The following is a 25,470-nucleotide window of genomic DNA, read 5'->3' as shown; positions in this document are numbered from 1 at the left end:
ATTACAACCCTTAATTAAGTCCCTTCTTTAATCAACTTTATAGCTATGTCCATCCATTTATGGCTGCATATAAAATAAGAAACAAAGAACAACTTGAATAAGTATAAATCCAGCACAAGAGCTTTCACAGTATTTAGTTGGCCTTAAACTCTGCTCCAGGAATTGCAAGCAGTCCTTCCTTTTAAGTATCCATAATAAACTCATAACAAATACAAAGAAAACCAAGATTTTAGCTAGGTTTTACAAAACCATGACTGATAAATTTTTGATTTTACAGTTCCTGAAAATCCCATGAATCAGGGGTTTTATTTACATACTTCATTGTTCAGTTTTCTGTAAATTTTAAGAATCTGTAACTTAGTCACAGTTTTCTAGTCACTCCCAAAGTTAAGTTTATATGGCAGGACTTTTATCAATATACTGTGAGGATACACTGGAGTTTTTACATCACACTTTTATCATGTACTTAGACATCTTGTCTACATGGAAAACAGGAGTCAATATTGAGATAAAGACTGACAGTTGCAGAACAGAGAACGTATTATATGAAGCTCAGCTGCTTAAGACAAACTGATCAGAGTGGTGCAGCTGGGTTGGCAAAACTCTTTTCAGGAAGTCTCCAAGTTCAAATTCACTCATACAAATCTGCTACATCTGAATCTGAAACTAAACTAGGGGTTGTTTGGCAAAGAAAACAGTTATAATCAGTATTTCTGATATATTAGTCTCCCTGTACACCTATATAAAAATGATTTACATAAGCCTCTCTGTTCTTCACTGAAAAAGCAGTATCTATATACGCAAATACTTGTCTGAATTTTCACCAATTTGCTTCAGTGGGTGCAGAAAGCCCATCCTGTATTTCTGCACAAATTTTCTAGTTTATAAATGAAACATTAACTTTTCAGGGTGTACAGATGCTATTGTTTTCAGAATACATCATTTCATTTCCAAAGCAATAATTGAGATTTTCCAACTTCATGCTTTACTATTATCATAAAGACTTTGTGGTTCTTTCCAGAGCAAAGTGCTTTGCAATTTCTGGTGAGTTAGCCATTAAATTAATATGCTGCTTTCTTTGGAAGCTTCCCTTTTTAACCATTCTGTGCTTGAAAGCTACAGAATTCTTCAGATTCATTTCAAGTCATTCACTCCCTCTTATTAATATATTATGTAGAGATACATGTACATATTTTTATCAGCCAATTTGCTCTGTTAATATTATTAAATCATGAAAGGTTGTAGTAAAAAGCAATTCCTGTTTTTAGAAGGAGTTAATGTCTGAGCCACTGACTGATCCCATCAGGTTGAAAAGATCCCAGTGTATATCTGAGACGAATTTCTGTTCAGTAGGAGTCTGAACATTCCTTGAAGTTCAGATTGATGTGGCATTGCATATGCCTTCGTCTGCATCAGGAGTGAAGATTTAAGCACTTAAAGTTTCCAAATCATATTGGCTTAGAGAATATTTGCCATTCCTAATGTTTCTGGCATTTCAAACCTATTACAGATACACTCTGAAAATCATGCTCTTATATATAAATTCTGACCTCAATCCTTTGACTAAGAAAACCCAAATTTAATCTCATTTTTTGCAGACCCTCATATTTCTACATCTACACGATGAGATATATTATTTTTTAAAAGATTACTGTTTCAAATACAAAGGACAGTGTTCTGATTCAAACAAAACCGTGAATCATACTTGTCAAATCATATATATATATATTTTTAAAACATCTCTCTGCTAATAGCCGCAAACTCACTTCCCTTGAAGGCACATATACAGCAAATATCAGCCTTCTTTTCAAGAAAAAGCATTAACTCTGAATGAGTACCAGTGGAGTTACAAGCTGAATGTTTACTCCATAAATATACTAACACGTAATCGCTCTTATGGTGAGAAATATTGGATCTAAAGAGAAGCGTGTCAATACAGAATCACTCAATATCCCCATCTAATATCATAATTAACAATCACAGAGTATCATTTTTTACTCTTTGGCTTTTTCATAGAACAGATGAATAATCCTCTTACAACAATGGCACTATTTCAAGAAAAAAATGAAATATTCTCCATTAACCTGCAAAAACTTCTGGAGGGCATGTAATCACAGACTTCAGAGGCCCTGTCTCCTGAGAAGTTTCTAAGATGAACTTTTAAGTATTTGACACTTTTTAACTGGGCATAATGGAAAGGCACTGGTCTTCAGTGACCTCCAGTGAAAGAGAGACTAGCATGACTAGGGATAGGCTCTGTCCTTCCGTTATCTTTAACTAGCTCTACCCAAATCCCTCTCTCAAAGAAGAGAGCTAAAAGCTAATTTATGTTCCTTCCTTACTGAACGTTATCCTGCTGACCATTAGAGCCTACAACATGGGAACTATTTTGCCATTTCTTTCAACTTTACATCACAAACACCGAGACCTGTTTTTTTAACCCATCCCTCCAAATTTCTGTGATTATCAAAACTTGTTTTCAGGCTCTCACCAGAATTTTTCTTCATTAGGGTAAAACCCTTGCCATCCCAAACACCCAGCTTGCCCTTTCACATCTGTGAAGTGAGCAGCTATTGCTACTGTACTCTCTGCTTGTAAATACTTTTGAGTTTTCTATGTGCTAAGCAAGATCTCTCGGGAAGGGCTATGTAACACCAAATAAATTTGGAATAACAGGTTTTCCTATTGGTCTAGACACACTTCCACTTTTGCTTTGTTTGCTAAAATGTTTTTTCCCATCATGGTAGAACACACATTTCTTATAATTTCTTCATAAAGAGCCTAAATGTTATTTTACTTAAATTCTATTTTTCACATTCTCATGTGTAACTGATAAAACTTCCTATTGACTTTTTAAAGTTCTATTAGAATAAATGTTACAAAAGTAAATCAGCAATAAAAACAAGAAATGCCAATACCCTCTCTGCATGCAAATTTTCTCTCCTAAACACAAAAAATGAGACCAAAGGAATCCTATTTCACTGAGCAAATTAACAAGGGTCAGAAAGCTTGATCTTTGTCACTGGTGTACTCTGTCTGAAAGCTGAACTGCCGTTTAAATATTTATAAGGAAGAGCTGTAATTGCAGGTTGAGAGCTGTGAGACAACTCCACATGCACAATACAGGAAACTCTGAAAATATTCATGACATGGGAGATATTCCACCAAAGGAAAATTTGGGTGAAGGAAAGGAGTACTAACATGGCATTTTAATAATTTCTGAATCAGGATACATAAGAAGGTGACCTGAAACGCGTTCCTTTTGGGGTCTGTCATAGAACACAGACACAGAAGAAAAGAGAAATTCAGAAACCTGCTAACCACTGAAAAACGTTAGGGGGAAAAAAGTTTCAAATGATGACAGCACAACCAGCAGTAGATGGAACCATTTTTATGAATATTTTTAAATGGATTTCAAAAGAAAGAATCACAACTCCTTCTTAACTAACTTTTTTTTGAGCATATAAAAGCCAACATCCCAAAATATGTGCAGGTGCACAGTGAGTTCTACCAGCTTTCTGAATACATTTCAGACTACAGGCAACCAGGGTATTAATCCTTAAGACAACAGGTCATGAGAGGAACCACATTACACATTGTATTCAGTATGAAATGTTTAATTCCATTTTGTGTTCATAGCCTTTCAAAGGAAAATGTTTGTGTGACATACGACTCAGACATGGAAATGCCACTTCTTGGTATAGTGGAAAAAAAGAATAAATTAAATTATAGAACATGGTTAGGAGGATGCAAGGCATCATTATCAAGCAAATCCTTGATCCAGAGTAAACTATCTTAAACATGATCCATGAGCAAGCTCATCAAGAAGTGTTAAGATTTCACACTTCACTTATATTTTGAGTGTCAGCTGGGACAAAAATTAATGTGAATATTTATAAAGACCAATTAGTGAGTTCATACCTGTTTATATAAGCAAATTTTGTGTGTGAAGAAACTGCTTAGGAAAAAGATCGCTGCGCAAAGTTACTTATCACATGCTACGTGACATATCCACTAAGGGCTATTATGGACACCACCTCAGGTTCAGAAAGTCTCAGGAGCAAATTTGCTTTGCTCTTACCTTTGTCCAAGCAGACCACGATCACAGCTGAAGAAAGTATACTGAACTAAGTAGACCTTTGCTCTGAAACAATTTTATGTTCTTAGAATTATGTTATATCATGTTCCTTATATTCCTACACCCATCATTACCACTCATACCATCCGCTAGCTTTAAAACCCGTGATTATTTGAACATTCATTATTCTATTCAGTGTTTCTGTTTCCAGTTTGGGGTTTGTGACTCATGAGAGTATATCAAGATTGCCATTTCAGCATTCCTAGCTGGAAAATCCATTCAAAGCATATTCATGTAAAGACATATAAAACCTTCTTTTATACCACCATTTCTTTCAATAAAACATGACCTGTGACCCTAGTCATTCAAAGCAAACAAAACAAAGCTTGGAATATTACCAAAGACACTGATTATCTAAATTAATTTTTGTGAATAATATTTTTGCAGTGAGAATGGTGTAATAATGAGATTGAAGGAAGAAGGCAATATTTTTACCTAGGTCTAGTTAGATGCTATCAATAGTGAACCCTTCTTCTGCTTGTGCAGATGCTAGAGCCAGAGAGGTTTTAACGTTAGGTTCCATACAGTAGGATCTGCATTCCATATGAATTACTGGACTCCTGATTGGCTCAGACTTTGGTGACAATACACCTACTCCACCTCCTACCAATACAGTTTAACTCAGTTATAAAATCCATCTCAGTTCTTGATATTTTAGACAGGTCTTCCACAGGGTCTACAATCTTGAAGGAAAACCTCATGCATTTTTGTCAGAGTAATGTGAAATGACTGGTGTATTGCCACTGCCCTCTTCTGGGTGAGATAAGAAGGGGACAGACCTCTGCAGGCCCTACTGCCCTGGGCTGTCAGGAAAAAGGCAACTACTCTACAGTTCCTAGTTTTTATTTTCAAGGTAGTGTTCTTCAATTTTATTTTAATGCTTGCCATGCAATAAAGATGTGGCGAACAGTAACAACCACAAAATGGCAGTGTGACAACAAACTGATGGCAATAAGGTAACCTGAATTTTAAAAAAAAGATAGGATCATGAAGATCCTGCTGATTTCAGTTAAAAAAAAAAAAACAAACTCCATTTCTTGCTTGTGAAAATGAGCTCTGGTGATATGCAAAAACTCAAACTTAACATGTTATCCCAGACTCATTTTCAGGCCTAGCTGTGACGAGGTTGTGACCTTTGATAACCTTGCTACCTCCACTAATTTAGGCTGCTAATTACAAGTACTTTGGTGACTCTCTGTCTCCTCTTTCATAGCATCAAGAATAAATAAGTAAGCAATGTTTGTCATCAGAGCACAAGAATGGGATTTGGGGGATGCAGGTCTACTGCCTGGCTCCAAAGACTCAGCCTTTGACCTTGGATAATTCATTCAGCTTCTTTGTAAAGAGGAATAAAATTGTTGAAACCAAGCCATTTATGAATAAACTGTATCACTGAGAGAGAGCCACAGAAGTATCATAGCCATGATAGATTATACAAATATCTCAGCTGGTAAAAGAATCAGGGCATGATACATAAGTTGAAAAAGTGATTCCTAATTGTCCCTATCAGTAAAACCACTCACTGATGGTGCTTGATTCCTTATACTGCTGTTTAAATATCTTCCCAGTCTTAGCCAGATCAAACAATTCCCATTATGACAGGAAATAGGAAACAACTGAAAATGCTAAGTTTAGCTTGAGGGTAATTATACAGATACAGCTTTGGATGAATGGTGAACTTGATTGTGAATGGGAAGATTGTTGTTTAGAGTTTTTAATAAATAAATTTAAAAATTAGAGCTCACTTGTCACTTGCAACTCAAAGTAAGAAAGAACAATAGGCTATACTGGAGGCTATCCAGGCACGCAATCACAACACTGGAACAGAAACATCCCATAGTCTACACCACCAGAATGATAAAAAAACCCAGAGAGCTGACACAGGAAAAATACTTGTAAGAAAACACACACCCCAACCAATCGGAAAAATTGTAGACAAAATTATTATTATTTATTTTTGATAACTGAACTGTCTGGCAAAATGAACTACTTCCTTCTAAATGAACGTAACAAAAATTAGATCAAGCTTGGGCTTTGTCTAAAAAAATAGGAATAATAAATACATATATTTAAAAAAATAAACCTAGAGCTACCACAGAACTTTAACAGAGAGATAGTATAGTTTACTACCAGGTATGGCATTCAAAGAGCCCTAGGATCTATTCCTACCCTACTTACTTACCCTCCCTATAACATGGGTAAGTGACATCTCTTTTCCACTCAACAGTTTCAATAAGTTGAATCCCAGCCCCAAAGTCATATTTTATCAGTAAATAAACACAGGATCTATAACAATAGGGTTACTCTTGTCCCATTTATTTGGTACATGGTTACTATGGGTTCTATGCAATCACATCACTCATGTCTGTGACAAACTTAGCTTGCCCATCCTTTCCTAAACAGGACACTGGCAGCTAAGAAAATACGTCTGCTTTCCAGCACGTGCAGCTGTTATAAGGAAAGGCAGGTAGGAGATGCACTGATACCGAACTGGTCTGCATTTCCACCCAGTTATTTCACCTCCCTGTTAGAGCCCTGACAATGCATTCAGTACATAACACTACCCTCCCCGAAGGGTTCCAGCTTTATATTACCGTGGGGAAATTACCAGCATCTTACTGTCTTAGCCAATAAGCAGGAACTTGCATTTGATTGCAGTGATTATATATCTGTTCTTCTAAGGGCTAAAATATTCCCCTTTGTAAATATTCCCCTCCAGATTGCAATTCTGCAATCATTTGCGGCCCTATTTTCTAAAAGCCCAGTACACTGAAGAGATGATATCTGCTTAGTGCATTTGAAAAAGATCTGGTTTTCATTTAGGCTCCTGAACAGGAAAACAACGCCAAACTGCAGACTTGAAACACATATTCTTGAAGACCTTTGAAGATCTGAGTCTGTGTGTTCCTTGAAAAACTCTTCCTAAAACATAGTGTATATCCCAGATTGCAGAACCAGGACCACTGGATGCAAAAAGTCTTTGCAGATTTTCACTTTGACTTTGGTACTATTTCCCCATCCACTGTGCATTTCAAGTCCAACAAATATGCAGGATGCCTTTCCAATAGTTCATATTGCAATGCTCATTTTAAACAACCAGCCATTTCCTTTAGAAGTTGACAAATTACATCAAGTCACTACTCCATGAGCAGTGAAGTCTTCAGCAACTATATTAATGCAATTTCCAGACCACTCTTCCGCGCTTTTTTCTAATCAGTGATCACCATCACTTTGTGTTCCCTCTTCATTTTTCAAAGCAGATATTCTGTAACCTTCTTAGTATACAAATAATTCCTCCATCAAACTGGTAACTCTTCCCAGAAACTAGCACTGGTGGGAGGTGCACTGAGCAAACCCATGTTTACAACAGCCTCTTATCACTTCTCATATCCTTGCCATAATTTTACTCTTCTATATGCATTCAATATTACATTGGTTTGCCCTTTCATCTTAAAACATTCTCAATCACTCTAGTTTTCTTAATGGCTCTTGCTTTAGCTGACATCAGTTCTCCAAAGCATTGCAGTCTTGAGGGTTCCCATATTTTTAGCTACTGTGCCAAATTGCTCGGAATTTAATTAGTTGAACACCCAGCTGCAGAAATCTATCCTAAATTCAATGCGAGAGCCTGCTGTCAATTTATTTTATGACAAATGCAAAGCCAGTTTCCTTTGTTACCTTCTGGACATGAGGTCCTGATGCAAATGATTCATGTGTTAGTGTCTTACATCTAAAAAGCACTCCTTGTGTCTCAAAACCCACAGTATCACAGAAAATGTCAGTAAATACTGTACCAAGAGCAAGAAATGTGTTTCTTGGAAAAAATATCAATCTGGCTATCTAGATCTTTTTTTAAACAATCTGAAATAAAAAATAGAAGTATGAACTAATATAAAGGTGCAAGTGACATCTCTATACTACAGAATACTTCATTAAAAAATACAAATATAAAATATTTTACCTCATTTTAGAAAAAGCTTATTTAGCATGAGGCTGGATAATTTCTCCATTTTCTTCATGCTGCAAATATGGCCAACCTTTGTGTACTGGAAAACTAGTATAAGACATCACTCTTGTGATAAATGTGTCCATAACACTTTTTCACAGACTATAAGGAAGCCCCACATTAGCTATCAACTCCAACCTCTATAAATCCCTTGGCGAAGACGAAAAAAAAATATCATTATGAAAACCAGATATCCACCAATGTTATATCTTCTAAAATATTTGTTATAATATGAAAAGTCACAACATCCCATATTAATACATACTCCGCATTCAGGTTTTACAAAAGTACAAAGGATTCCGCTGTCTACATGTCAAGGGATGAACAACAGATCAGAGCTGTCACAGCTATATCCCCATTCAGCAAAGCATTTAAACCTCAGTTTTTAGCAACATGTATGAACAAGCTACTGTATCATTCTGCAGAAACCACACACTGGCAAAAATAAGAACTATCTTTTCCATGGGGCTGTTGATTTTTATTTAAATGAGTTATATATCAGCCAGACCAATTTTTCTTTCATTTACACTTATGTAACTAATATCTTTCTTACTGGCATTATTCTTGAGTGATACTACCAGGAGTCTGAGGAGAATCAGGCCTTAAAGCCCTAAGTATTATCAATATAAAATGTAAATCCTTTAAAAAGGATTTGAGGTGGCTTTTTATGAGAAAATGACTGCCAGGAAAACCTCTATCTCCCCATGACATAAACAACAGGACAAGAACTAAAGATTCATCTCTATAAAGAATTCTGAAACCCAAACAAAAGCCAGAAGGCTTCTGATAACAGCTGGTATCTTTCATCTGAGTTTGACATCCCCATTTTGGCAATAGCAAATGCATTGCTTCGGCAAAAACAGAATCTCCCATCACTAGACAAACAGCGCCTTGAACCTGTATTGCAAAGACCACGATTTTCCTATCCTCTCCTATGTGTAGTACTTTCAACCACTTATGTGGAAAACAGCAGTACCACTGTTAATTCTCTGATCACCTGGTATCAGGGCTCTGTTGATAATTATAAATGATTTCATGACCAAGTTTAAATGTATCTGCCAAAACAGAAATTGAACCCACAGAGAGAAAGCATTTTTTTTTCTCGATGCAAGTCTTTGACATAAGCCTTGCTGGATCTGTGCCTACATATGCAGCCAAAAACATTAGCAAACAGACTAGCCCTACAGCAGAGCCACCTGAGCACTGCAGGCTTCCCCCTGCGTTCCAAAAACACTGCAGTCCACAGCTTTAGCTCTACAGGTGAATAATCTGTCATTCTGGCCATGCACTAATGGGCTAATCAAAGAAATTTTCAGCCTGTGGAGTACAAAATGGGACTGCTTAACTATAGAAATTAATATTATATTTCAATTAATAATTTTTTTTTTAAATTAAATATCTGAATCTTCATGGGATTATTTTATTTCTCATTAGCGGTATATAAACACCTACACTAGTTAGACGGACCCTCTTAGAGTCAATGGAAAAACGGGCTCTTCTTAGAAGTGATTTATCTCCACTCTAAGACAGATATAAAAATAGAAAGTTTTCATTCTCCATCTAGTTTTTATAACTTATTACTAAAGTACTGCCCAAGCACTAGTCATTTGTCATGGTCTCTCTGTGACGGTGCCGTAACTGGTCCTTTCTCTGGCTAGACTTACAGCAAATTTACCTTGACCTCCCTCTTGCTTTTCTTATGAGTCATCTAACAGATCACCTGAACCCCATATACATCTGTGCTTACACCTTCATTTCACATGAAACTGTGCCTATAATAGCTGCTGAAACTTATCCTTTTTTAGGGGAGCTCTTTGAATAAAGGTACGTTAAATAAATCATCACAGGTCCAGAATTAAGCCCAGGAAGTGAGAATCAATTCACTTTGACTTTCCTTTTAAGTTATATGAAGATTAGTTAAAGGATTTTCTCTTTCTCCAGCCTCCATCTTCATCCTCTATAAGTGAAAGGATAGAAATGATGATATGCAGGTCACATCTATCTTCCTCTTTGATCCGGTTAATGAAATTGAGATTCATTGCAATTTTCTGCTTTCCATCATTTAAGGAATTCGGTTACTTTGAAGATTCCTTGAAGCTTACAATACTTTTCCTCATAACCAGATTCTATTTCTCCTGGATATCTTATTTCTTTATCACTGCCAGTATAAGTTGTTAATACAAATCTTCAGTCTAAAGCAATCTAGGCTGACTCAGCTCCACAAACCTAAATTCCATCTTGAATTTGCATGGAAACTTTTCTAGAAAAGTTTTTTTTGCTTTCTCTCTCTAACACAAACATCATGTGTTTGTAACTACTGGTGCAAGTAGCATTAAACTCTGGTCTCACACATGCTAAAACAGCTGAAAAGGAGTAACTGGAAAACTGGTAGGTCAGTACTGAAGCAGTTCAGGACATTACCCTTTCTCTACCAGAATATGCAATCCACAATCATTTTGTGATTGTTCATGTGTACATAAGGAGAAAGATGCTGCTTCCCTCCCAGAGTTACTGACAAGAGCAAGATAACCAGAGCACATAACAGGAAGGACCCGAGTCCAAGTCTATTTCAGGCTGCTGTAAAATCTGTGAAATTCCTCTGTAAAAGGCCTTTCTAGGTAGTGTATGCCCAGTTGCCTCTTTTCCCATGGGCCCTCCCCTCTGCTCCATGGTCCCAATTCATAAGATACTCATGAACGCAGGAAGTAAGAAGCAGGTCAGGCTGACAGGATGCACACAGCATATGACAGCAATGAAACACACCATGTCATGCTGTAAACAAGGCAGAAACAGCTATAGGTGAGAGAAAAGAATGAGGTTGAGTTAGCCTGTGCAAGTCTCACTTCCATTGTGACAGATTTTGCGAGATTTGTAAATAGGTGGCGAAGCCATTGTGTGGAGAGAGTTCTGGTATGTTAAAGGGAGCAAGCACCACACTCTCCAAATGATTTGCTGCGGAGCCTTCTACTGCCATTTCCTTCCTGGAGTAAGAAAACAATACAACCAGAGGAATCGGACTACAATCTTTACACCGACCTTCCACCTCTTTAGCTTCCGCAGAGCGGATCAGTGTACATTCTGTTTTAATTCTGCAGGAGAACCATTAGTGCAAAGACTGGAATAGATTAATAAAAATAAACAAACAAAAAAACCCACACCACATCTCCTTTAAGTCTTTACCTTTCATGTTTCAGTGGCAAGCTTAGATAAGCACACTAGAGGGAAACTAAGAATGCTCCAGACAGTAAAGGATAATATTGCTGTGGTATGGCTTGTTTTTGCACAGTGATTAGGCTCACTGCCAGCCTGATTGCTTCAATGTTTTAACTATCTGCAGCTTGAGTGATTACATTCATAAACTTCCAGCGCAGACAGCATGCTAGACTCTAGCCACTGTTCATGCAGGAAGAGAACGGAAGTCTTTAGATATACTTCCTCTTCTAAACTCCAAATAAAAAGGCAAATCCTGACCTGAATTTCCCAGGAAGAACCATTCCTTAGAAACCTCTGGCAATCTTTTGATTCTCAGCAGGATTTTAGGACCAGGAGAATTCCCTATCAGCCAAAGATTTTTTTTTTTCCCCTTTATTTTTAAGGTTGTGGCAGCAGATCAAACATTCCTATCCATCAACCATCAGAGATCTCCATAATTCAGATCCCAGTTGTACTATTCTTACAAATTACATTGTGAAGACTTTAAGGCCAACGGCATGCACCCATACTAGTCAAGCTAAGAGAGTAAGTCATCAGCAATGAATAAAAATCAGAGATTAATTTAGCTCATCATAGGTCAGTCCAGAAATCTTCAGGGCAACTCCAAAACAAACAGAACCCTAAGTGATCAGACTGAGTTGCACACAATACCAAGTATATCTTACAAACTAGTACATTATCAAATAAAGATGGGGAGCAATTGGATCCTCTTATGTACGAAACAAATAAGAGTATCTTCACACGGAGCTAACAAATAAAAATGTTTGCTAGCAATGCAAAGGGAGAATTTTAAGCAATGCATTACGAGCCACATCGCTTTGCTAATCTCTCTGAACGAACAGCAACGAGTACCCCTTTCAGCAACTGTACTAAACACAGTTCACTTTTCTGCAACAAGAACAACTCCCAGATAGCCCTAAATCTTGACTTCTGCCTCCATTGTATCCAGAAAGGAGCATTTGCAGAGTATGTCAGGCATAGTTACCATCTTCCTACAGGAAACTACAAGCACCTGTTAAGCAGTCAATAAAAGCATGAGTGTATTTTTCACAAAATGTGGTTTCATCACTTCACCCTCCATGACTAGTTGTTACAGCGGTTGTATACTGCTGCATTTTTTGTTTGTTTTATTTTAATTTCTGCCTCAAGAAATAACTGAAAAAGTTTCTTATGTATTTTACAGAATTCTACACATTTACAAGCGAGTTTACTCGGTGGAGTAGGGCTACGGTGTGGGTGGAACATCCAGGTTTCATTCTCCGCTCTGTCACTGACTAATAGCAGAAACTTGAGGAAACCATGTGCCCTTCTAAACAAAACTGGGATGATAATCATTCTTACCAACCAGATGTGCAGTAAGACTTTGTTAATTAATGTCTGTAAGTACTCTGAAATCCCAAGATGAAAGACAAAGTGCATCATATGAATCCATAAAACATACAATAATGTATCTGTGGAATAATGCATTTACCACTTCTTAGCCATTAATTCTGTCCTTGTAAAAGACAAACTACTGCCATCCCTTTTCAAAGAGACTTGCATACACAGAGCCAGAAGCCAATAAAAGCTAGAGATTCCGTACCGCCAAACCTTCTTTCACCTCACTGAGGTGGAATCATTTAAACACTACCAGCATCAAACAAATTGCCAGGACACAAATATGCAGGTCATGTACAAAACCAATCCTACGACTAAGAAAACCAATAAGCCTGTTTTCTGTGTGCTTAACTATTTGCAACGTGGTCTCCAGGTTGGGATTCAGCACAACTGCTCTGCAATCCTGCTAAAGACTGGTGAACAGTCCAGGTAAAAAACATAAACCTACCAGAATACAACGCAATGGCAAAGAGTATACTACCTTTAATATGGAAAGCTTACCATTAAGGTATCCCTTTATTAGCATGACCTTCTATCTTTATGAAGAAAAACTGAGTATCTATTAATAACTCATTCTACTTGAAGCAGACACGAGAGGCTGTCGCTCCAAACTGTCCTCAGTTTTGTGTCTGCTCTCCCTTGTCCCTTCACCTGACTAAGGCATGCTTGTTCATTTGGAGACACGTTATTTGTTCGTTACATTAACTTTAAAGAGGTTTTGCAGCTAAGTTTAGAGATGTAACATCAATCTTCTCTTCATAGTTGAACGCATGCACCCGGTGCCTGTGCCCAGGCGCTGGCAGCAGAGCTGCAGGGGCTGCCCCACACTGCACAGAACCCACCATCATACATCAACTCACCAGGAGTTCTGCTTATGTGGGTCTCCAAGAAATGGCCTGAATTTCTTGCCAGCCTTCCGGAAAAGCAACTGTGTGAGCTTAAGGCATGCACTAACCTGTTATTCATTGCCTTTTGTACAGAGACTGCTGATGCCTTGCATTTGGATGGCATGAAGACACATTATGTTTTAAATTACCCCTACATGGTTGTTAGTGAGTTCTATCAAATGTTATGTTCTTTAAATCACTTCCTCATCTCTTAAATCTAATAACAGACGTTTCCCTCTGGGTTTGCTATTAAGGTATTAAATTTCCCCCCTCCTCCAGCCAACTTCACGAGTAGCTTTCATTTGGCATAAACCCTGAGCAGGTATTCTTGAGACAGTATAAATAATAATATGTTTGACCCCACAGGAACAACAACTTGAAATAAGAACCTGCTTTTCCCAGGAACGCCTTTGGGAAAATGCTAAAACTGAACAGCAGAACTATTCACAATACAGTATTATGGCAGTGAGAGGTTAGGAGAAACCTAGGGCTTCCAGAGCGACATATCTTTTAGTTAGGAACTTCACATTTTAACATATTCAGACACCTATACTAAGAAACATACCACAGGCAACATGTGAAGATTGCAAAAGTAAAAAGGTTTTTCTTACATAAATGGCATTTGTGTAGGGACTTTGAAGAAAGGGTTAATTGAGAAATACTGAATTCAGACAGTGAACAAGTCCATAAAGCATTTAAAGTAAAAACAGAAGTTAGGTTAAACCTTAGCCAGACAGATGTTACTGACAAATTACACTGAAAATGAAGAGCTTTATAAAATTTTTGAACACTTCTACCATCTTGACAATCTTTTGGTGTTCGAATTGGAGCACTAAGTGCTAAGTATATGTATGCTTAACTTTAAAAATAGTAAAAATTAGTGATGAAATCAGACTATTACCTAGTTGTTCTGTCACTATTAGACTTTAAAGAACAAGCTCTTGTGGTGTTCTTTCACAACATAAGCTGTCCAAATTCCTGATTTATTCATATGGCCCTTTCTTTTTGCTTCTTCCACTTCATCTTTCTTGAACATAAATCCTACACTGACACACAAAGAGGTACAGCCTTAAAATGTATTTTAAGTATTTCACAATATACGTAAATTGTTCCAATTATTCATGATGGAAATAACAGAGCTCATTTTTACATTTCTCTTTTGCATGTGTATGGCAGTTTTAAGGGACATGCAACACAGAGTAAGATGTGATAATTCCCCTGGAGTATTTACTTGATGTTTGTATTATTTATGTAATAGAGGTCTATCATCAATCCAGTAATGATGGATAGTGATAGTTAAATGTTCCTGTGGGAATTCACAGGCCTTCTTCTATAAAGTAGGTTTGATGGGACTATAAAAATCCAAATGTATTTCTTCCCATGCACACTTGTATTGGATTACAACAGTGGGAGTCATGCATGTGAGAAGAGATTTACCACTTATCTGAAAAAGATATACTGCAGTGACCTGTTATGAAAGAAAACCTTTTCAGCCCTGAAGTTACTTCAATAAATTTAGAAATTCTGACAATAGGAACAATATGGACCTTTAAAAGCACTGCAGCTCATGGACATACATTATTCTTCCTAGTTAATGCCAGCAATTATACTTTTAATGAATGAGGAAGATAATAAAAACTAATTAAATAGTGCTACATGGCTCAAACCGGTATTTTTCTGAGAGTCATGAGTGCAATGAAAATTCTGTCCTCCTGGCAATTATTACACACCAAAGACAAAAGATCATTTTTATCCTCAAGGCAGATTTGATGTCAAGGACAGTCCCATTTTATTTACTTGTGAATTTTAGTTTTGAAAGGGCAGTAGTCCACAAATTGTAAGTTTGCAAAAAACTAAATCGATAAGCTTAGAAAAAACTAAATTGCAGTCTATTACTGAGGGCAAAGACAGGACCAATGACAAGGAATTAAGGAGGATACTGTCATTCATCAGTATTTAATAAAGAGCATGTCTGAACTCAGTACTGAATTGACCAAGTTATGACATACATGAAACAATTATAATACGCAAGTCTGGACAGACACCAGGAGAACCTCTTCATACATACGGAAAATAAATGGATGTTATGTTTTAACTCTGTAGATTTACCATCAAGATTTCTTATTTACCCGACTTCCTTCATTTTCCACCCTTCCTTCTCACTTTTTTTTTTTAGGTCTCTCCATGTCTTCCTTCCTCATTCAATTGCTTGGGAAATCCTACAGCATCTAATCTAACTTCTACAAAGAACAAGTACACAGAGCTACACAGCAGGCAAAGCTGGTTGAAACCAAAAAACATACCAGTGCAAGTAAATGCTTTGCTCCAGACACATTTCCTTGTGTAAAAAAGACCTCTCTCCTTTGCAGAATAAAACTGATATATTATTAATAATTTATCCTAAAAGACTGCATGACATTTTATCTTTCAAACAGTAATTTCCTTTAGATCAGACTAAAAACTAACCATGGCATTACAACCTCTCCAGAACCACACATCCACTACCTCCAGCTCCTGAAACAATGTAAATTGAAAAATTAATCTCTGATTTTGGTTTTCCTTTATTGTGGCTAAATATTTTCTTACAGTAAAAAAAAAAAAAAATAAAAAAAATCCACAAACTCTGTTCAAACAGTAATGTACATCGAGATTCTTTTCTAACAGTCACTCTTTGGGATTATAACAAAAAGGGATAAAACCAGCTATACTAGATCAGATTCCAGATCCATGCTGTCCAGGCAAAACCGGGTATCAGATGCTTCAGAACAAGGCACAAGAAAAAGACGGTAAATTCATGTAAATTCATCTCTAGCCTCCTACAGAGCAATAAATACTAACAAAATACCAAAGCACACAGAGCCTAACATCCTCTCCAATTCAGCTACAGCCCAGTTCCATCCTCACATTACAGTATATAACTCCATCATGTTAGGGAAAATTTCCTGTTACTTAGTTACAGGAAATTAGAGCTGAGAAAATATCCTTTTCAACAGCAGCACATCCTCTTAAATGCTATTAAATAAAATTATATTAAAAATCAACAACATTGTTTGTCTAAATGTGCTGGTAACTTCTTACCTAACCGACTAAATCTTTGCTACACAAACCAGAATATGGGAGGAAAGGGGAAAGAAGACACATCCGAAAGTGGCCAAAAAGTGGGGTAAAGGGAAAGGAGAAGGAGAAGGAGGTTTCTCCTTCATGTTCCCTCAAATGCTGCATCACCCTGCTGTGTCCAACTGGGTATTTGTGCTGACAGCTCTGAGAAGTGTTGAGTGCTTCATTCAATGAGGCTGGTACTCAGAGCCTGGCCAGCAGCTCTTCCTGCAGAATAGAAATGGGAAATGCTCCAGTTGTTCCAGGTCCCTTTCAGTTTCGCACACTTGTTGCATCAACATTGACAGTTATGTTTAATGAAACATGGAAGTATTTATTTACTTACAGTACACATTTTTTTTTACAGTAATGTTTACTGCTCTGTGCTCAGACCAGTTTTTCCCAAAGAATCAAGAAAACCACCTGAGCTCCACAGACACAAGTGTGTTACACCATTGGTGTCAGCAGTACAATAACCTCATTCATTGGTTCTTTGAGCCCTTATCATCATAGACAACTTTTCTTTCTGTCTTGTTCTGTTTTCTAAACTGTTCTGTCTTGTTTTAGGATAATTTCCACAATCCATATATCAAGAAAAAGTATTTTCAATACTTCTATCATTAGATCATAGAAATACCAGCACAAATACCAGCAGCTTTGGAGCACTTCATTCTTCATTTCCTTTTATTTACTGAAATTAAATAGAAGTTGTCCAAAAAGAAAGCTAGAAAGGTTGCAGGCTAAGCATAAGGTTTACTTTTTATGGTAATTAGTACCTATCAATATCAAAGCTGGCAAAACTCTCATTTGCATCTAATAGCTGGGATCAATATCTACAAAGAAGCCACTGAGCAGGGTTGCTTTACTCTGGTTGCATGAAATACTTCACCTTTTGGAACTATAAAAAAGGTGTGACCTATGACCATTGTAGGCAATAAGCTTAAGCCCATTTGAGCCACCAGAGCTATGACAGTTGGTATGACATGAAGAATTCACACTCCCTTCAAAGCCACTCTCCCTTATCAACCGTGGTTATACAGGATGTGACTCTAAAATAAAATCCACGCTTGTATTTTCTCCCTGGTAGAAATGCCTAAGAAAAGACCATCACAGCCGCTGGTCCCTAACACTCATCACTGGGAGAGCACCCCAGAGCACAGACAGTTCAGATAAAACAGACATTGGATATGTCTGATACTGCAACTAAAGATTTTCTTCTATTGTAAGTCTTCGTCTCTCATACCTTCATTTGTTTGGGTCAGCACCTGTTGCAACCTGACACAATTCAGGATGGAGCTTGCCAGGGTGACAGTGTTTTTCCCACTCGATGACTGTAGAGCACATTAACTGGAAGAGGTCCAGATCCTGAAGACCTCATCTATGCACATTATTAACAGAAACAACTGCCTTAATGACAGGCTTCTTTAAAATACAAAAGCGTGAGCTGTACCCACCTGCCTTACCACACAAACACAAAAGTGCTTTAGAGTTGCTTCTTTGTTCTCATCCTAATTCATCCAGCAGCCAACCACCATGATAACACAGCAGCGTTAACTGTGCCCACTTAATCTTAAATTCAGCCAAAGCTACCAAATCACATGGAGTGTATAGTACGTACGTTTGTATAGATGATTTAAGACTGTTGAGCAACAGAGACCCCTTCAGCAATGAAACATTTGTCATTTCCGTACACCCCGTAGGTAAGAGGCAGCCATTAGGAGAACAGACAAAATTACTATAACCACCATGATTTATGATAGTAGTCATTAAAAAAAAAAAACCAACCCAAAACTCACAAACTCTTTACTAAGACTTGCACACAGGCAAAGAGTCATTTAAATTAAAGTGAATCAAAAGAAAGCCTGTGTTTAGATCAATACTTCCCCCTCCCCCCTTCTTATATAATATTTAATTAAGAGAAGCAATAGAATGGGTAACATGTTGGCCTCTGCAAACAATACCCACAGATTTGTGTTGACCCTGCTAAATGATCTTGGGCAAATAAACCTGAGAACTTCTCATCTACAAAATGGACAGAATGGTATCAACCATCATTCTTAATCACTTTGTAAAGAGCTTTTACTGAAAATTGCTATTACAAACTAAGGGCTACACTATAACAAAATGCAGGTTCATAAAATCACAGATTTTCAAGAAGAAATTAGAAACTTGAAAATATTGCTACATTAAAAAAAAAAAAAAAACAAAACACACAGCAAAGACAAAATTTCATCTAGTTGTTCCTCGTTTCTAACTGCACCTTTTGTTGCAAGGCTTCAGCAGCTGATTGCCACTGAGCCTTCCCAGCAGATGGAGAAACTGAGGCAGAAACATCTCCCGTGATTTAACTGAGAACACACAGCATGTCAAATGAGAGCACCACAAACAAGACCCAGCCCCAAAGCTCATTCTGTCCAGGAAATCAAAGTAAGACTTACTTTCTTCAGGGCACAGAGCTGATCCATCAACAGTGGAGTGCTCGAGCAGCATTGGAGAGTGTATAATTATGTTTTAGGCAATAAAAATGTGAAACTGTATGTGAAGCAGGACCAAAAGACGATGCTGGTTCAGAAGAAGCGAGAGGAGCTATTATTCTATGAGTGGATATATTGCTGTCACTTATAAAAGTGCTCCTTTTGCAAAGCAGCGACCTAATGAATTACCATGCATTAAAAATTGATCACCCCTACACAGCATTTTTTAAACATCCGTATTGATTTATGTTTTCATTTTGCATAATGCACCAGAGCCCAATTAAGATCTGTAGGAGGTAAAGGGGGTGGGGGAACAGACTGAGAGGTTTTCTGTGTTTGTTCTGTACTCTGGTCACTTCAAAACTAAAATGAACAAACCTATCAGGAAAACAGAAGGGATCCTGGCATACTGCATTTAATATTCATTTGATCATTACCTGGCGTGTCAGAGTGTTTAAATCTAACCCCTCCCCTCGTCTACCCTGCAGGAAAGGCAGACAGTGCAGACTGCAAACCATTTCAGGAAAATAAGACAATTGGCCTGACAACTGAGAGCACAAATCTTGTGCCAGAACAAACCGTCCACAAGATTTCTACAGTCATTGTACATAAAAAACCTGATCAGACTGCTGGCTTCAGACAGAGCCTTATGTCAGGCCCAGTATGACACAAGCACATTTTCCCAAACTACTTAAAGGTTATGTAATAGAGATCTGCAGAGCATTAGCAGTCACATGACATGTCCCACTAAGATTTCAAACTGCCACCTACAAAATTGAATTAGCAAGCAGTAAACAAGAGAGAAAGGAAAAAAAAATACACTCCTGGAACTGACAGAGAATATTCCTAATGGTCTAAACTATATGCAGAATTGGGGGCAGGGAAGTGGGGAGAACAGAAAGGAGGATTTAACAAACAGGGAAAACTGTGACTGTCACAGAAGAGGGAAAACGCAGTAAACAGGGGACAGATTCAACCACGTATTCCTTGTTCTGGTGACAACTGTGAGCTTCATGCAGCTGAATTCTAAGCACCATCAACTCTATCCGTCCTCAGTAAGAGTTTAGCCCATTATCACACTCCCAGAGAGTGCTGTGCCGAGCTATCCCTCCTGGTGTAAACTGGCACAGATCTACAAAAGTCCCTGCTGATTAATACCAGAAAATATTTTCAAGCGAGTCTGACAATGCCCTTACTAAAGATGCACTTTCCACGCCAGTGAAAAGGCATCATGATACTCCATGAAGAAGTAACAAATAACATTTTTCAACTGTATAAAAAGGAGGTACTGAAATATTCAGAAAGAGCTGAAATGAAGACACAGAATAAATTCCTGATTCTGAAGGAATTTCATCTCAATTTAGGATTTTGTAAGCCAACCCTAAACAAGTTAACCTGGCTCAAAAAGGCATTATTTTCCTTCCAAAATTGGCAAGAGGGGGTATTATTATTATTTTTTTCCATCAGACATCCAGCGTAAAAACTTAACTGAAGTTGTCTATAAAAATCATTCATGCTCCTCAGCCAAAAAAAAAAATATTTTTTTTTTTAAATCAGTCTCACCCCATTGGAGAGTGAATGTGGAAGGAAAGGGGTTCACGTGCTGACTGACCATAGAATCGCAGAATCACAGAATGGTTTGGGTTGGAAGGGACCTTAAAGACCTCCTAGTTCCAACCCCCCTGCCATGGGCAGGGACACCTTCCACTAGACCAGGTTGCTCCAAGCCTCATCCAGCCTGGCCTTGAACACTTCCAGGGATGGGGCATCCACAGCCTCTCTGGGTAACCTGTTCCAGTGCCTCACCACACTCTCCGGGAAGAATTTCTTTCTGATATCTAATCTAAACCTCCCCGCTTTCACTACAGGCCCTTGTAAAAAGTCCCCTTCCAGCCCACTGTGCTCAGAACAGGCCTTAAAGAAGGTATCACACTGATGAGCTTGCTATAGGATGATAGTGGAAGATAGATAGGATGAAAATGGAAGATAGTTTCTAACTGTCATTAGATGAGAACAGAGAAGACCATGCCAAACTATTATATTTGCAATATCTTCCCCTTGACTCTTCACAGTAATAGCGTGCACCACTGCTGCTTGCTAATCAACATCAGACAGTTGGCATAGTAATAGTTATTGCTGTAGAAGTGTTACACTGCTTCAAATACAGAAAATATAAAACTTCATGACAATTAAAAAAAAAATAATCTGACCTACAGTCCCATTTCCTCTGTCCTGACTTTTGCACTGTAAGTGTTTCTCTACCAAACCACTGCCATCAGTAGGGAAATTAGGCTCTTCGCTCTAAACTGAACGTACCCATGAGCACAACAGAAAGTTTAGCAAATCAACTGTTATTCCAAAAAGCTCAGAATCAATTCAGATTCGTCTGAAACTTGGAAATATTTTTTATAGATCAACAATGTACAATGCAGACTGTCAAATAATTTTTAAGTAACATGCAGAAGCCTCCACTGGGATTTAGCATCCTGATGGAGAAAAGAGTCTTTGGTCTGAAGATGTCATTTTCTAAGCAGATACAATAAGTAGGCTTTGTTATTATTCCCATTTACAGAAAGAGAACAGAACCCAAGAAATACTCAGTGCTTTGCCCAGGGCCATTCACATGATCTGTGGCAGAGCTGGAAGTCACACTCTGATTTCCTCATCAAGTGCCACATCACAAGCACAAGCCAAAGTGTTGAACCACAAGACTATAATCCACTCTTAATTTCCTCACTAAAATTCCAACCACATACAGCTTTACAATCACACCTTACAGAACAAACAGGACTCCAACATGTTATTTAACAGGACGGTTGCAGTTAGGAAAGAAACCCTCAATGACCACATAAAAACCTCAGTGTCAACGAGCTTCTCCAGAGGATCATTGGCTGTTCTCCCACGGTAATGTTATCACTGCCATTTCCCAAGAGCCCACTCTGTGCAAATAAGCCTGACAAAAGCCCTCCTTTTCCCTGGTGACGAGAAACTGGTTTCATGACATGTTGCTTTGAAGAAGTTGCATTTTCCCAGCACTGTGACTACATTCCCATTCTATTTTTAATCACGACATTGGTATCTATTTTTCAGTTCTAATGGCAATAAGCAAATGCTACTGTCAGCAATGCTTCATGACAATTCTCATCTGTGCTGGACAGTCAGCCTAGAACAGTCAGCTATGCTGACGTATTTTGTAGTACTGATGAGGGCCTACAACAATTTCAGTTAAATGAAAACCAGCCTTGACTGGCAAATCGTACTCATTCAATATAAATATTGAAAGGATTGGACAGTGATGCATGACCAACTAGTTTCTTATTTCAGAAGTCAGCATGATTTTGGATATTTAGTTGTGATATGTGGTGGACCATTTTACTCACATAAAGGAAAAACCCCCTATCAGAGGATACTAATTATCCAGCGATTGTAACATCTAATTTCTACTCCTGGCAATTCAGAAAGGCTTCTGTAATAAGCTACTACCAGAATGAAGACTGTTGTACTTATACATTCATTTCATACTCAGTAGCACACACCTATCTAAGTGACAATGAGTATGCACATCTAACACGTATCCAAAATCAAATGAGCTAACATGCAAAGAGATTCTTATTTTGTATATACGCAAAAGTAGCTTGCATCAGTATGAGATTGGCCACATCTAGAGATGTTTAAGATTTCTGAGCTTGTAATTGTCAGTTAATTAAAGTAGCATCTATCAGCTATTCAGATAATTTTCACACAGAAATCTGTGGCACTGCACTGTCCCATATTTTATTCCATCTCACTTTTCCTACCCATATAAACCATGTTCCACTTTTAAGCTGTAATTTGATTATAACTCTAGAAAATTGATCATCTTAAATTTCTCAAAGAGCTCTTCCAGGTACACCCGAACATATAAAGTTTTATGTAATAACAGGGCACCTCTGTTCACTGCCTCTAGCATACAGTCATGCTGTATTTTTGCAGGCTGGGACAGATTCTGATGTAGAGCTGTGAAAAATCAGGGTTGCTGTCTTATCTGCAGGCACCATCATCACTTCACTAGTCTCATTTAGAGTAAGTCTTTTTCTTATCAAAAAGAAAGTAGTACACTCAAAGACATCGTTCCAAACCACTAGATCTCTTTAACAAACATACCAGAGAGCCTCCTAAAAAAGACCCAACAACCTCTGTTAAGGTACAGTAAGTAATGCATATGTAGTTCAAAGGATGTCTACAGTGGTGAATCCTGGCTGACATGTGTAAGATTTGATCTGGATTGCCTTCCTCATTTTCTCATCTGCGTAGACTTGAAAGCCCTCCTCTAATAAAAATATAACACCTCCTGATCAAAAAAGCTGAAGCATAAACTGACTGCAATAACTTTCATATCAGTTCATATATACTGCTATTTTTAATTGTACTGGATTTATGGAGATGCTTTCATTCCCTCTGTACCACTTGGTCTGTGTTTTAATATTTCATGCTGTTTGCTTAAGGCAGCTCTTCTATCTCACTAAGCAATAGTCCTTATTTGTATTTTGATGATGGCAATCGTATTATTCTTTCCCTGTCTCAGCATACTTGGTGCAATTCTTAACATTAAGATCAATGGCTATGACTTTAGGTATTTCTTCACAATACATCCGATCACTTCAGGAGCAAACTCTGTATTTACTAGATGCAGTGACAAGACTCATTAGTAAGTTATTCTGATGAGTTATTTTATATATATAAACTGCATCACTACCTGCACTGGACAAAAAAATCTCAATCAGTGTTTTACCACTGAAATAACAGAGAGCAGTAGCTTAAAAAGAGAAACTAAAGCCTTCATATGCACTTAGATTTTCCTCAGCTAAAACTGTACTAAGACCATGTACAACTGTAACATTGATGACCAAATCGCTCTTGGAAAGGCATATCTCCTCTGCTCAATGCTATAGGCAATAGCCAGTTTTGAAAAGAGGTTAATAAAAAACCCTGCAGCATCTCCTAAAATACTGAGCACAGAATACTGGTACATGCCAACTAATTAACTGGTTTTTATATGCATATATTATAACAAAATGTTATTATGCTGTTCTACATACTCATATACATAACATACTTCCCACAAACACTGCGATGTATAGTGTGCTCATGTATATATATATATGCACATAGCAGCAGAAGCTCTCTTCCTTCTACCAAAAAAGGATGAGGTATTTACTTGCCATTCGTCTAATTTAGCATTAGATGCCAGACAAATCCCACATACAGTTTAGTTAACAATATCTGTATGGAAGAGTAGTCACATTGATGACTTTGCCATGACATGACAATATACATCTGCAAAGCAAACAGCTACTGTGAATATGCACCGGGCTTGGGGGCTTGAGGGCGGGGGGAGCTGCTAGCCAGTATGATTACTAACTTTGCCACAGACACTAATACAGGAAAGAAACATGGCCCCATCAAACCTGTCAATATAGTATTTATTTTATGGGAAACCTTGAAAATGACAGGAAAATGACATCAGATTAAACATCAATAGGAGGAAGGATGGAATAATCTAGCAAGAGTTTAATCCCTTTACCTAGTGCTCGTGCACGGTACTAACACATTTTATTATTCTAAGCAGCACCTAGAAGAAAAGATCCAGTGAAGGGCATCATCGAATTGCAGCAGAATAATAAAGTTTGTCTGCCTCCGAGAAGAGTTACTGCTGCATTACTGATAACTAAAAAGAAGATTCTCCCCCACACACCTACAAATCTTCAGCCCTCCCACCCTCATTTGGCCCGCAAAGCATTTAACAGAAATAGCTATTTTTAGAAAGGGTGAAATCTCAGCGTACCTTCAAATCAAGTGCTTCCGATGTTCAGCAAGATCATTGCCGAGAGAGAACTGCAGTCTACTGTGTCAAATTACAACCTGGTAGAGAAAGGCGGCAGCGTCGGCAGCAGCAGCATTGGTGCGTTTGCACTGCTAGTGTTCAGGCTAGAAATGATTCATTAGTTGTCTGCAGGGAGGCAGGGTGAAAAAGAGAGAGCAAGCATCATCGGCCATGCAGCAGCTGCCGGAGCCTATGAAACAGCAGTGCTTGCACACACATACGCACACAAAGATGGCTTTCCCTATTTGCCAGTTTCTCTTTCGGAGGGTATTAACCCCGACACAGCAGCAGGGAGCACGGACAGGAGCTGACAAGCAGCAAGTGGAATCGCAGCAAGGGTGTGTTTCACTGGGAGGGGGGGGCCGGGGGGAGGCGGGTGTTGGGAGGTTTTATTTTACCTCCAAGTAATGCTATCA

At 38.0% G+C, this 25,470-nt stretch overlaps 1 protein-coding gene across 1 annotated transcript in view; it reads right to left on the bottom strand.

Annotated features, from left to right (window-relative positions):
- Positions 1-25,106, bottom strand: part of RIMBP2 (RIMS binding protein 2) — a 136,696-nt gene extending 111,590 nt beyond the window's left edge. Inside the window, exon 1 of the mRNA XM_010150129.1 lies at positions 25,016-25,106. The gene's annotated coding sequence lies outside the window, so the exon portion shown is untranslated. The remainder of the gene's footprint in view (positions 1-25,015) is intronic.
- Between the last annotated feature and the right edge of the window lie 364 nt (positions 25,107-25,470).

This window comes from Eurypyga helias, unplaced genomic scaffold (genome assembly GCF_000690775.1).
Source record: "Eurypyga helias isolate BGI_N326 unplaced genomic scaffold, ASM69077v1 scaffold8124, whole genome shotgun sequence".
Lineage (NCBI taxonomy): Eukaryota > Metazoa > Chordata > Aves > Eurypygiformes > Eurypygidae > Eurypyga > Eurypyga helias.
The sequence above is the reverse complement of the archived record's forward strand: the minus strand, read 5'-3'. Positions and strand labels throughout refer to the sequence as shown.